The 12,524-nt window shown below is 46.3% G+C and overlaps 1 protein-coding gene and 1 pseudogene across 1 annotated transcript in view; both read left to right on the top strand.

The window, feature by feature from the left end:
• LOC141147265 (CLIP-associating protein 1-A-like) overlaps positions 1–12,524 on the top strand; it is a gene marked incomplete in the record, with an annotated part of 201,372 nt that overhangs the window by 30,473 nt on the left and 158,375 nt on the right.
• On the top strand, positions 2,637–2,844 carry LOC141101861 (U2 spliceosomal RNA; annotated as a pseudogene).

Here is a 12,524-nt window from a genome sequence, read left to right as displayed (position 1 = left end):
TTTGGAATAATAAGCTGACATGTAAGTAAGACGCAATATCAGAACCAATTCAATCATACAGTTTGTAGTGTACATAGACAATACAATGAGATAAAGGAATATTCCTGAACTTTGTTTTATCACATGGTTACTGTGAAATTGTGTGAATGCAGTGCATGTTATCTCGGCTTGCAGAGCTTGGTTTCATGAACGAGTTTACCAAAAATTTAAATATTTCAGAATAAAAAGCCACATGCTACATAACTAAGCTCCATTGCATGCTGAATAAACTAAATTATTCATGTAATGTATCTTAAATAGAAAACTATCTTTAGATAGATCTTTACTCCAAAAGTATTTTATTAAAATAAATTTGATAAAAAAAAAAAAAAAATCATTGATTTATATCCACCCTGGCTCTAGCCATGTCTCCCCTCTTTATTGGTCATGGTAAGCCAAGAGCTGTCTGGTCTGAGGTCGCTCAGCTTGGCACGGATCAGAATAGTTGATAAATGTTTTTATGTTTTGCAATGTGTTTACCACGGTGTTCAGTTCCTTCGGAAATCAAATGTTATTCCGTCTTGTTAACATTGCATTGGACAAATCCCAGGAGCTGTATAGCCAATATGCTTTAATAATAACAGCTGGCACATCGCTTCTAAAAGTTATCACTAATGAGCTTTTTCTATCGATGGAGAACGTTCTCTGCTTATGTTTTTCAGTTCGGCTCCCTTTTTAACATTGTATGTTTATCCCTCCGGTAACAAATGTAGCATGAAAAATTATTCCTGTAAATCAGGGGTCTCAAAACTTTCTTAAAAAGGGCCAGTGTACGGCCTTCAAAATTTAAGGGGTCTGGACTGTGGCCAGTGTTTGTAGAAAATGCCCCAGCAGCAATGGGGGTAAATAGTGCCCCATCATTGGTATTAATTGGAAGAATAGTTGGCCCATTGTTGGCATCAAGGGAAGGAATAGTTACCCATCATTGGTGTCAGTGGGAGGAATGGTGCCCCATCATTGTTATTAATTGGAGGAATAGTTGGCCGGTTTACTATCCTTCAAAATTCAAGGAGGGTGGGGTGGACAGTGTGAATAGAAAAGGCTCCAGCAACAATGGGAGTAAATAGTGCCCCATCATTGGTATTGGAGGAATAGTTGGCCCATTGTTGGCATCAAGGGAAGGAATAGTTCCCTATCATTGGTGTTGGTGGGAGCAATGGTGCCCCGTCATTGGTGTCGGTGAGAGCAATGGTGCCCCGTCATTGGTGTTGGTGGGAGGAATGGTGTCTGCCCCGTCATTGGTGTCGGTGGGAGGAATGGTGCCCCATCATTGGTGTCGGTGGGAGGAATGGTGCCCCATCATTGGTGTCGGTGGGAGGAATGGTGCCCCGTCGTTGGTGTCGGTGGGAGGAATGGAGCCCCGTCGTGGGTGGAAGCAATGGTGCCCCGTCATTGATGTCGGTGGAAGCAATGGTGCCCCATCATTGATGTCGGTGGAAGCAATGGTGCCCCGTCATTGATGTCGGTGGAAGCAATGGTGCCCCGTCATTGATGTCGGTGGAAGCAATGGTGCCCCGTCATTGATGTCGGTGGAAGCAATGGTGCCCCGTCATTGATGTCGGTGGGAGCAATGGTGCCCCGTCATTGATGTCGGTGGGAGCAATGGTGCCCCGTCATTGATGTCGGTGGGAGCAATGGTGCCCCGTCATTGATGTCGGTGGGAGCAATGGTGCCCCGTCATTGATGTCGGTGGGAGCAATGGTGCCCCGTCATTGATGTCGGTGGGAGCAATGGTGCCCCGTCATTGATGTCGGTGGGAGCAATAGTGCCCCGTCATTGAGGTCGGTGGGAGCAATGGTGCCCCGTCATTGAGGTCGGTGGGAGCAATGGTGCCCCGTCATTGAGGTCGGTGGGAGCAATGGTGCCCCGTCATTGAGGTCGGTGGGAGCAATGGTGCCCCGTCATTGAGGTCGGTGGGAGCAATGGTGCCCGTCATTGATGTCGGTGGGAGCAATGGTGCCCCGTCATTGATGTCGGTGGGAGCAATGGTGCCCCGTCATTGATGTCGGTGGGAGCAATGGTGCCCCGTCATTGGTGTTGGGTGGAATGTTGCCCCGTCGTTGGCGTGGGTAGGAGGAATGGTGCCCCATCGTTGGCGTGGGTGGGAGGAATGGTGCCCCATCGTTGGCGTGGGTGGGAGGAATGGTGCCCCATCGTCGGCGGGAAGAATGGTGTCCCATCATTTGTGTCAGTCAGAGGAATGGTGCCCTATTGTTGGGGTCAGTGGGGAGGAATAGTGCCCTAAGGGCAAGATAAAGGCAAGCAAAGGGCCGTATCCGGCCCTTTAGGCCACAGTTTGAAGACCACTGCTGTAAATTCATAGTGTCAAGACATTTGTCAGAATGCTGATGTATCTTTATCATCCTAATCCCCCAGATCACTAATGACAAAGTCAATAATAGTTGGTAATATATGCTCTGATTTGTAGAATTTTAAAGCATTTTTTTTTTTTTTGGTCATTTATATTAAGAACATGTTTTTAGACAGCGTCCAACGTCCTCTAAGAGTAGAACCTTGCCAGAGCCCTTTCATGTTTGTTGTGCTTCTAATTGGTTCTGAATGGTTATGAGATGAAAGTTAGCTTAGGCATATGGGACATTTCTCTGCCTTTTGGCTAAGATCAAGTGTAGTATCTGTTCTTATCAGTTTTTGATGGGAAGAAAATTGGTGACTGTTGTTGAATGGTGGTGCCAGTTAGTATTTTCCTGATCTGTAATAGGGTGGGAATGGTGGATGGGATCCTTTTCTTCCTTGGTTGATTCTGGCCTGGTTTACCAAGCTTGTCCCTGGTTGAAAGAAGGACTCTCCTAAAGTTCTAATGCCTTTCTGGTAGGAATGGTCTGTTTGCCTGCCCAGGGGCTGAGAGGCGCTAGGAGCTCCTGGTAAATGTGCCCCCTCGTGATGTGCCCCCTGGTGGTGGGGTCCCAGGGATGCCAGAAAAATAACACCTTGGAAGTGGTACACCATTGTGTGTTTGCGCTTGCACTAGGACATGGGATACTGATCTTCTGGCTTCCAGGCTCAACAGCAGTCCAGGGTTCAACTAGCCTTTGCAGTAGATGCCAGGTTGACTGCGTAGGATCGTTTCAATCTGACCTACACTTTTCCTTCTCTGAGACTCTTTACTTGCCTGCTCCGCAATTTAGATATGGAGGGCATCCCGCCCCAGGCTTAAGTGGTACTTGGATCTTCACAGGCCTTCCAATTTCATCCAGATCTTCAGTGCCATGAACTGGTTTACCACCTTCTCAGTTGCTGGCCTTAATGGCCTAGCTGTTGAATCTCATGTTCTGAAGGATGTGGGCCTACCTAATTTAGTTACCCCCTACACTCTTGAAAGCTAGGAAATCAACTTCTCACGAAGTCTGCCTTTGTACCTGAAAGTCTTATTTCTTATGGTACTAGGCAAGAAATTCAATGCCAGGAAAAACTCCTATGGGATGAATCCTGTCTTTCTAGTCTGATCTCTTTCAGCATCTGGCCTTGAGTGCCATCAATGGTCAAATCTCATTCCTACCAGTTCTTTTTCAAAGACCACTTGCCTCTCTCTCTGTGAAAGCTCTCTTACAGGGTGTCACCCACATTGCTGCCCATGTATGTTCCTATTGACTTTGTGAGATCTTAACCCGTTTCTGTTAATTCTCCAGAAACCGCCCTTTGAACCTCTCAGGGATGTTCCTTGTCTACTCTCTCTTACAAGGTTGCCTTTCACATGGCCATCACCTAGGCAAGGCGAGTTTTTGAGTAGGAGGCCTTATTCTGTATCCAAGCAGTCACTTCTGCCATGTCTGTCCATCAGACCATGGCTGTCTGTACCAAGGGTCTATTTTGGGATCCTTAGACTATCCTCATGGATCTCTGTCCAACATGTGGAGGTCCTTGTGGTTACCCTACTCTGCTAGCTGTAGAATGATAGCTCAAATCATTCTACTGTGGGAAGGCACATACGTTTATTTTATTGCAGATAAGTCATTGCATGTCTCTTTTGCAATAAAGAACCTGCCTGCGCAGAGTTTATTATTATTAGACTTTTGTTTTGCTTTAAGACAATGAGAAGGAAGCAATACACACGCAAGTCATAACTCTGACTTCTGATGTGTAGAGGGTGTTGGCAGGCTGATATAAAGACAGATTTGGGTAATTATATCCACTGTAAATAAAAATACATTTACATTTTTTTTTTAAAAAGTCGCTGCATTAAATGGTTTTATTTTGGGAAATTGTTAGTTCATCTTGAAGTTGGGTATATGTTTTTTTGGTTGCCCTCCACAAAGGGCACAACATAATTATTTTAGCTTTGTTCTTATGATGGTGAATGAAGCTCGATGCTGGTATAAGGCCTCATTCAAATGGGGGCGTACTACAGTGTACACCTGTGCGAGGGCCGTGTTTACCCACACGGGGATACACAGGTCCTGTCCACGCAGTCACATTGATAGCAGTTAGGACTCAGCGGCTACATAGACACAGCTGCGGCTTCCAGCTTCATATCTGTGCGGGTCCCGGGTGCAGACAATGTGTGTTTGGGGCCGTGCAACCACATGGATGTCAGATTGGGAGCAGTGGCTGTGTTCATGTAGTTGCTGCGCCTCAATTGATGTCAGTGGGACTGGTTGCCTAAGAATACAAACAACACCCGTGCATCCCTGTGCGGGTAAACATGGCCCTTACAATGGCATATGCTATAGTATGACCCATGTGAATAAGGCCGAAACAGAAAAAGGCTCAGAGTTTGCCAACCCTTGGCTTGATAATTGTCAAAAGGTTACTTACAATGAAATGAAGGGTCTATAATTTTTTAACATATGCGTATTTTAAATGAGAGACAAAATATCAACCAAAAATCCTGAAAAAACACATGATACAAATAGTACAAGTATTTGATCCCCAAGCAAAACATGACTTAGTAGCTGGTGGAGAAACCCTTGTTGGCAAGCAGAGAGGTCAGACGTTTCTTGTAGTCGGTGACCAGGTTTACACACATCTCAGGAGGGATTTTTGTCCACTCTTCTTTACAGATCTTCTCTAAATCCTTAAGGTTACTTGACTGTCGCTTGGCAACTCAAAGTTTCGGCTCCCTCCCATAAATTTTCTATAGGATTAAGGCCTGAAGACTGACTAAGCCACTCCATGACCTTAATGTGCTTCTTCCTGAGCCACTCCTTTGTTGCCTTGGTGGTATGTTTTGGGTAATTGTCATGCTGGAAGACCCATCCATGATCCATCTTCAGTGTTCTGGCTGAGGGATGAAGGTTCTCATCCAAGATTTTAAAATACATGGCCCCATCCATTGGCTCATCAATGCGGCAAAGTCCGACTGTACCTTTAGCAGAGAAACAGCCCCAAAGCATAATGTTTCCACCTTCATACTTGACTGTAGGGATGGTGTTCTTAGGGTCATAGTCAGCATTTTTCTTCCTCCAAACACAGCGGGTCGAGTTAATGCCAAAGAGCTCAATTTTGGTCTCATCTGGCCACAGCACTTTCTCCCAATACTTGTATGAATTTATTTAGGTGTTCATTGGCACACTTCAGACGGGTCTGTACATGTCTTCTTGAGGAGGAGGACCTTGAGGGCGCTGCAGGATTTCAATCCATGGTGACGTATTGTGTTACCAATGGTTTGTTTGGTGATTGTGGTCCCAACTGCCTTGAGATCCTTCACAAGCTCCTCCTGTGTAGTTCTGGTCTGATCCCTCACTTATCTCGTGATCCTTCTTACCCCATGGGGCAAAATCTTCCATGGAGCTCCAGACCGAAGGCGATTAATGGTTATTTCTTCTATTTGCGAATAATCACTCTGATTGTCTCCTATTCGCCAAGCTTCTTGCTGATGGTCTTGTAGCCCATTCCAGCCTTGTGCAGGTCTACAATCTTGTCCCTGACGTCCTTTGACAGCTCCTTGGTCTTGCCCATGATGGTGAGGATTGAATGGAAGAAAGAGATTCTGTAGACAGGTGTCTTTTATACAAGTTGTCGTTAGGAGAACCTTCTTACATTGACAGGACTAATCTGAGCACCTACTGTAGCCAATCTGTGGGAGGCAGAATTATTGTTGGTTGGTAGGGGATAAAATACTTATTCTACTTACCGAACTGCAACTCCATTTATAACATTTGTATCATGTGTTTTTTCTGGATTTTGGTTGATATTCTGTGTCTATTATTTTAAATACACCTATGATAAAAAAATATAGACCCTTAATTTCTTTGTAAGTTGGCAAACTTACAAAATCTGCAGGGGATCAAATAATTATATTCCCTATTGTATAGTTTGCATTTCTTCATGTGTGCAGGTTATGTATTGTTCCTTTTTGTCCCGGATTGTATCTCTTTACACCAGATTGGTAGATCTCACTATATATGAACCTGCCATGTACTGGCTGTGCCCATATGGCATGTTCTCTGACCACACATCTAAGCCTCTTGTGTGAGGAAGGGGATTATCTTGTGAAACATTCTCCAGTCTGATGCTTGCAGTGCAGCGATGGTGCTGGAGAAAGTCTCCTCTGTGGCTGTTCACATGAGGTGTTATCGGAGATGTGAGGGCAGCGGGTATGTCTCCTCAGGCGGCTTTTATTTTGGAAGGAGGATAGGCTGATGAATTTTGCTCAACTACAGAGGCGTGCTCTGCGGGAGAGAGGCAGAGGGAGGGAGACGGCTCATTCTCGCCTCCTGCCCAAGTTATTCCGACATTAGCCCATTTCTCAGTAAAATAAAAAAGAATTAAAAAGAAAACATTTCTTTTCAGGCTAAGATGACAGGGGGGAAAGGTACGTCTGCCCACTCTTCTCTCTGGCTTCCACTTTGAGTGCTCATTGTAAGTAGTGAAGATGGGCTGCACACATATCATTTACTTTGGCTTTTAAAGATTAATGTGCAGAGGAGGTTGATAACTGCGGGATGTGAAACGAGGAGGAAAAACGCCAGATTAACCCATGCGGTTTCCAGGAGGACTGGTTCCTTATTTTGGATTATCCTGACGTCCTGCGGATTAGTGAGGAGGATTTTGTGTCACTAGGAGACTCCAGCAGATGTACCGCTGGTGGCATCAAAGTATGAGAGACGGCCCGCAGGGTTTGCAATTAAAGCAGAATGGTGAACACTAAGATTACGCTTTAGTCTACTTCAGCTTTTCTCAGCCAGGGTACCATTGCACCCTGAGGTGCCCACTGAGCCTCTCGGGTGCTGCACTGTGTCCCATTATTTTACAAAGCACCATGTGTTTCCGTGGCGCAGGTGGGCCAACCAAGGACTTTGTGTAAGAAGAGGACAAGGACTTTGTTGTAAAAATGGGGGATGAGGACTGTAAAGGTGGGTGGATACTGAGGACGCTGATTTAAAAGGTTAGCACAGAGAACTCTCCTATGAGGACTCTCCTATGAGGACTCTCCTATGAGGACTCTCCTATGAGGACTCTCCTATGAGGACTCTCCTATGAGGACTCTCCTATGAGGACTCTCCTATGAGGACTCTCCTATGAGGACTCTCCTATGAGGACTCTAATATGAATGGGGGACTCTGATTTGAAGAGGGAGGCTTCTGATGTGATGGAGGGACTCCATTTTAGACTGGGGTGCCTTTAGATTTTTGCATACTTGGGGATTAGGGACAGTGTGGTGGTTATTGGGGACAATATGACTGGTGTGGCGGTGATTAGTTACCATATGACTAGTGTGGCGGTGATTAGGGGCAATATGACTGGTATGGCGGTATTTATGGGCAATGTTACTGGTGTGGCTGTGATTAGGGACAGTATGACTGGTGTGGTGGTGATTAGGAACAATGTGACTGGTGTGGCGGTGATCAGGAACAATATGACTGGTATGGCGGTGATTATGGGCAATATTACTGGTGTGGCGGTGATTAGGGACAGTATGACTGGTGTGGCGGTGATCAGGAATAATATGACTGGTGTGGCGGCGAGGAGGGACAATATGACTGGTGTGGCGGCGAGGAGGGACAATATGACTGGTGTGGCGGCGAGGAGGGACAATATGATTGGTGTGGCGGTGAGGAGGGACAATATGACTGGTGTGGCGGCGAGGAAGGACAATATGACTGGTGTGGCTGCGAGGAGGGACAATATGACTGGTGTGGCGGGGAGTAGGGACAATATGACTGGTGTGGCGGGGAGGAGGGATAATATGACTGGTGTGGCGGGGAGGAGGGACAATATGACTGGTGTGGCGGGGAGGAGGGACAATATGACTGGTGTGGCGGGGAGGAGGGACAATATGACTGGTGTGGCGGTGATTAGGGACCATATGACTGGTGTGGCGGTGAGGAGGGACAATATGACTGGTGTGGCGGTGATCAGGGACAATATGACTGGTGTGGCGGTGATCAGGGACAATATGACTGGTGTGGTGGTGAGGAGAGACAATATGACTGGTGTGTCAGTGATCAGGGACAATATGACTGGTGTGGTGGTGAGGAGAGACAATATGACTGGTGTGTCAGTGATCAGGGACGATATGACTGGTGTGGCGGTGATCAGGGACAATATGACTGGTGTGGTGGTGAGGAGAGACAATATGACTGGTGTGTCAGTGATCAGGGACGATATGACTGGTGTGGCGGTGATCAGGGACAATATGACTGGTGTGGTGGTGAGGAGAGACAATATGACTGGTGTGTCAGTGATCAGGGACGATATGACTGGTGTGGCGGTGATCGGGGACACTGCAAGTGGTGTGACGGTGATCAGGGATACTGACTGACATCCTTGGTCTGGTGACATTGTACCGCTGTGGAGGTGATCAGAGACAATGGTTGGCGGACTGACATACAGTGATATCAGAGCAGCCATCCATTGTACATGATCGCTGCCATTGGTGGACAAGGCCAGTAACAGATCATGCCGTTGCGCGCCCGAAGGTGTAGTTCTGGGAGGACGTTCCAAAACTAGAGAGCACCTGCCCAACCGTCTATCTACATTGGATGGGTGGGAGGTAGTTAAAAAAAAAGTTGAAAAAAAAAAATGGTCTAGTTTTATGTTTTCGTATAAAATATATTTAACTTCCCACAACAGCAGAAATCAGACTGACAGTCTGCATAATGAGCCAATCAGGACATGTTGCTTACAACCTTTCTGTCCAACCTGTCTCTGGCAATGGCAGTTTGGGGGCGGGGATCTTACAGGAGAAGACAAGCGGGGGGGGTGAGGATACGTATTCATAGTCCCAGTGGTAGGCAGGTGACACAGGATGTGCAAACACAAATAGTGGTCACCCTGATAAGAGTGTAAATCACTATCTGAACAGATAAAAGCTAAAAGCTTTCACATCCACTTTATGTATTCCAGTTGTTTGGCTGAAGTTTTGTTGGAGAGGATGTTGATGTGCTCCATAATGTAATCTCACACAGGCTGCGGTTTGGTGATACGAATCAATAATGAGCATATAGATTGCCTGAGAACCATCGAAATCTGTAAGACGCGAGACACTCGGGAGTTCTTCATAGTCACAGTCCCCAGTTATTCTCTCCGTCATACATTCCTTTTCATTTGTTTGATTTTTGAAACATAATTTCTTCTTTTCAATACTGTTATTCATTGTTTAGCATAATCGGGTAGTTCCATAGATGTCAGTGTATATATGTATATACTCACCTGGCCACTTTATTAGGTACACCTGTTCAATTGCTTGGTAACACAAACTGCTAATCAGCCAATCTCATGGCAGCAACTCAATGCATTTAGGCATCTAGACGTGGTGAATACGACTTGCTGAAGTTCAAAGCCAGCATCAGAATGGGGAAGAAAGGGGATTTAAGTGACTTTCAATGTGGCGTGGTTGTTGGTGCCAGTTGGGCTGGTCTGAGTATTTCAAAAACTGCTGGTCTACTGGCGTTTTCACGCACATCCATCTCTACAGAGAATAGTGGGAAAAAGAGAAAATATCCAGCGAGCGGCAGTTGTGTGAAGGAAAATGCCTTGTTGATGTCAGAGGAGAATGGGCAAACTGTTTCCAGATGATGAAAAAAACAGCAACTCAAATAGCCACTCGTTACACCCGAGGTATACAGAATGCCGTTTCACACACTGGGTGCCACTCCTGTCGGCTAAGAACAGGAAACTGAGGCTACAATTGGCACAGGATCACCAACATTGGACAATAGAAGATTGGAAAAACGTTGCCTGGTCTGATGAGTCTGGATTTCAGCTGCGACATTCAGATGGTGGGGTCAGAATTTGGTGAAAAGCATGGATCCAGCCTGCCTTGTATCACTGGTTCAGGCTGGTGGTCAGGGTGTAATGATGGTGGGGGGGATACTTTCTTGACACAATTTGGGCCCCTTAGTACCAATTGAGCATCGTGTAAACACCACGGCCTACCTGAGTATTGTTGCTGACCATGTCCATCCCTTTATGACTACAGTGTCCCCATCTTCTGATGGCTCCTTCCAGCAGGATAATGCACCATGTCACAAAGCTCCAATCATCTCACCACTGGACAATGAGGTCCCTGTACTCCAATGTCCTCCACACTCAAAAAATCTCAATCCAATAGAGCACTTGTGGAATGGGAGAGTTGGCATCATGGATGTGCAGCCGACAAATATGGGCGCAAGACTCCTGATGGGGGGGCAAGTCACACACAGGTCCACTTAGCCAAAAGGCCTGGCGAGCCCTCTCCTCATGATCAAAGAATACTAGGCAAGGGGCTTTCCCAAAGAGAGAAACTGAAAGGCATGGGAAGAAGGAACCTAAGGGCCACACAGACTTCCCATAGACTTCAGGGTCAGCCCAAAGACCCACATCCTTCCATCCTGTGAGTGCGAACACAAAAACACGCATTTGTACCGAATGTGGAAGGTGAGCAGTGACCGTAAGGTGGAGAGAGAAGAGGTGCTGTAAGAGTTGTATCGGAGAACAAGAACAAAGCGGGAGAACAAGTTATTCAGCGAAGAGGTACTTAAGAATAAAGCAAAGTGGAACAAAGAAAAGTGACGAGGAAGGCGGGGAGTGAGGTGGTATATGAGATATATGTACTCTGTGGCCATAAAAATAGAAACCCTTCTCTTATACCTGAAATAAGCTCTTCTTTCAAATTTGAATACAATTTTGATGGTGTACGGCAGGGGTCTCCAAACTGCGGCCCTTTGCTTGCCTTTATCAGGCCCTTGTGGAACTATTCGCCCCAGTGATATGAGAGACTATTCTACCCTCCGATGCCAGAATTGGAGCATAATTCCTGCCACAACAATTCCATAATTCCTGCCACTGACCTTAACAATGGGGTACTATTCCTCCCCCTCATACCAAACATGTTTACTCCAACTGATGCCAGAAAATTTTTTATATTCCCGCTTGCCACAGTCCGGCCCCCTAAAGTCTGAAGGACAGTAAGCTGGCCCTTTTGTTTAGAAAGTTTGAAGACCCCTGGTGTACGATGAACAGAGGAGAAAAAAAAAACCCACATCAGACCTAAACTATATTGTCCAGTGCCCAATCAGATCTCACCTTTTATCCTTCTACACTATTACCAAAAGTATTGGGACACCTGCCTTCACACACATGCCAGGCTTAGTCTCGTAGGGTTCAATATTGAGTTGGCTCCGCCCTTTGCAGCTATAACAGCTTCAACTCTTCTGGGAAGGCCGTCCACAAGGTTTAGGAGTGTATCTACGGAAATGTTTGACCATTCTTATAGAGGCTCATTTTGTGAGGTCAGACACTGATGTTGGACGAAAAGGCCTGGCTCGCAGTCTCCACTCTAATTCCTCCCAATGGGGTTCTGTTGAGTTGAGGACAGGACTCTGTGCAGGCCACTCCAGTTCCTCCACCCCAAACGTGCTCACCCATGTCTTTATGGACCTTGCTTTGTGCACTGGTCCAAACCATTTGGTGGAGGGGGATTATGATGTGGGGTTGTTTTTCAGGGGTTGGGCTTGGCCCCTTCCAGTGAAAGGAACTCTTAAGGCGTCAGCATACAAAGACATTTTGGACAATTTCATGCTCCCAACTTTGTGGGAACAGTTTGGGGACGGCCCCTTCCTGTTCCAACATGACTGCGTACCAGTGCACAAAGCAAGGTCCATAAAGACGTGGATGAGTGAGTTTTGGGTGAAGAAACTTGAGTGGCCTGCAGAGAGTCCTGGCCTCAACCTGATAGAACACTTTTAGGATGAATTAGAGCGGAGACTGCGAGCCAGGCCTTCCCATCCAACATCAGTGCCTGACCTCACAAATGCTCTTCTGGAAGAATGGTCAAACATTCCCATAGACACGCTCCTAAACCTTGTGGACGGCCTTCCCAGAAGAGTTGAAGCTGTTATAGCTGCAAAGGGTGGGCCAACTCAATATTGAACCCTACGGACTAAGACTGGGATGCCATTAAAGTTCACGTGCCTGTAAAGGCAGGCGTCACAATACTTTTGACAATATAGTGTACCTTCTATATCTTGTAAAGTGTCCCTTTATGGGAACATTTTTCGGGACATAAAAGTACATCTCCATCACAGTACGACATTGTAAATCAA

This window comes from Aquarana catesbeiana, linkage group LG06 (assembly GCF_042186555.1).
Source record: "Aquarana catesbeiana isolate 2022-GZ linkage group LG06, ASM4218655v1, whole genome shotgun sequence".
NCBI classification, from domain to species: domain Eukaryota; kingdom Metazoa; phylum Chordata; class Amphibia; order Anura; family Ranidae; genus Aquarana; species Aquarana catesbeiana.
This window is presented reverse-complemented; position numbering and strand designations above follow the sequence as displayed.